This window comes from Hipposideros armiger, unplaced genomic scaffold (genome assembly GCF_001890085.2).
Source record: "Hipposideros armiger isolate ML-2016 unplaced genomic scaffold, ASM189008v1 scaffold_379, whole genome shotgun sequence".
In the NCBI taxonomy this organism is placed as follows: Eukaryota; Metazoa; Chordata; class Mammalia; order Chiroptera; family Hipposideridae; genus Hipposideros; species Hipposideros armiger.
In genome coordinates, this window is record NW_017731729.1 from 773,713 (window position 1) to 776,100 (window position 2,388).

A 2,388-nucleotide genomic window follows, 5' to 3' on the forward strand; every position below is an offset into this window, starting at 1 on the left:
GTAGCTAGCTGCAGAGCCCTGCGCATGTAACTCGCGCCTTCACTCTTCCCCAGCCCGGGGATACAGCCCGCTCACGTGGTAATGTCTGGCGGGTATTAATTACACTTGCTGGCTGCTCCCTCATTAGGGTTGCCTATCTCCCCCGAGAGAGGTTGTAAATCAAACTATGATTCATGACTTTTAAAAAATGAGAAAAGGCACACAAACACTAAAGGGGGGGAAATTCTCCAAAAATAATAAATATAAACGAAGAGGTGGGATGACACCTTAATCAAGCCGGCTGGGCAGCCCAGCCTTTTGCTAGAATGGAAACGGGTTTTGTTAGATGGTGCTTTCTCCTTGGTATTTGTTTCATCATTTTTTAAAAAAAAAAAAAAAAAGGAAATGGCATAGCATTATTTTTCTTTCTTTTGGGGGGTTGTTTAAAACAGAATGTGTTATAAAAATGTAAATGCAATCTGTGTAGTTGGGTGGATGATCATAGTGAGGCTGGATTTCATTACCAGAAGTTTAAATAAAAGAAGAAAATAAAGTGTGTGTGTGTGTGTGTGTGTGTGTGTGTGTGTGTGTGTGTGTGTGTTGGGGAGTGTACTTTGAAAGGCTGGAAGTTCCTTTCTGAGTAGAATTTTCTATAAAATACCACCTCCTGAGAATCATAGTCCTGAAATAGACTCCAGAGCTTTGTTTTAGAAAGTTACCTTCTACCTAATCCCCAACCATCAATGCTATTGTTAGAATCTCTGCCCGGCAGAGTTGCTCTAGGATTACCTGACATAATACAAATGAAAACATTGTTTAGACTCTAAAGTCATTATTCACATGTTTGGATATGATTTGGAGACAGAGGTATCCATCAGATAATTAGAACTATCCCTGTTATTTATCCCAGTAATACCCACTGTATGCTCAGGAGCATAGCCCATGCTGTGAAATGTACCATTGAAATAGGGGGGGGGGGAAATTACAGTTGTCTTTATTGGACTTTACTCTTTGATTTGGTAGGAAAGGCCACTGAGGCTTAGTGATGCAATAGAGTCAACAAGTCTCATGGGAATTCAGAGATCAATGATGATTGGTTTGTTTGGAAAAGGTTCTACGTGAAAGGTGGGGCTGAATGCCACTGAGGGAAGAAGGTTGTACAATGAACACATCAAATGGAGAAAAGACCTTGGTGTTTTTGGGGAATAGTGTGGAGGACAGTCCCTTGGGCTGGGGAATCATGATCTTGTGTAGGAGATCAGACTTTTGGCTGCCTCTACTGAGGATAGGTGAAAGAACGTTTTCAAGGAAACTCCACCCAGCACAGGTATTCCAGGCGATGTATTTATTATCTTTGTTTTGTTTTGTTTTGTTTGTCTGGGGCAGTAACCACACTCACTTTATTAGGAACATAGTAGGTAGAGAGAGAGACTCTGGGCTCCCTCACTGTTCTATTAAATTTTGGTTCTATGTGGTGGCAGTGGAAGTAATTATTCCTAGGCCATGGCATTAGGAAGAGCCAGTTGGAACTTGGGACATAGGCCATATTGCCGATCACACAATCTGTCATCTGCCTTCCATCTCTGTCTTCAATGGATGACAGCTAGCCAGGGAAGCATGGGAACAAGTTAGACCATTCAAACTTATTGGTACCCAGAAAGGTTGTAGGGGATATGGGACCCCAGTTGGGTTTAAAGGAAGATTAGTTTGTTAGGTTTGCTCCAACAAAATGCCACAAAGCAGGTGGCATGAGCAATTGAAACTTATTGTCTCACCATTCGGGAGGCTAAAAGTCCAAAATAAAGATGTCGGCAGGATTGGTTTCTTCTGAGGGCCATGAGGGGGAATTTATTCCGTGTTTCTCCCTCAGCTTCTGGTGGTTTGCTGGCAATCTTTGGTGTTCCTTGGCTTATTGATGTGTCACCCTGATCTCTGCCCTCATGTTCACTTTGCGTTCACCCTGTATGTGTGTGTCTGTGTCCAAATTTCTCATTTTCGTAAGTACTCCAGGCACACTAGATTAGAAGCCCACCCTACTTCAGTATCACCTCATCTTAACTAATTACATTTGCAACAACCCTATTTTTAAACAAGGCCACATTCTGAGGTGCTAGGGGTTAGGACTTCAACATATGAAATTTGAGGGGGATGCAATTTAACTCATAACAGCAAGGCTAAGCAATAATAATAGTGTTATTTCCAGGTACCCTAAGAATGACGTGGTTTGTTTTCTCTACCAAATGCAGCAAATTAATTAGTTGGGTATATTTTTTTAGTAATTATTTAAGTTTATATTTTGGGGAAAGTAAGGGACTAATAAGACCTTCCAACAAGTGACTTTCTTACTAATCTTCCCCAGACTGCTGTGGCAGAGACCTTTTACTGAAAAGGGATGTACCTTAATCTTTA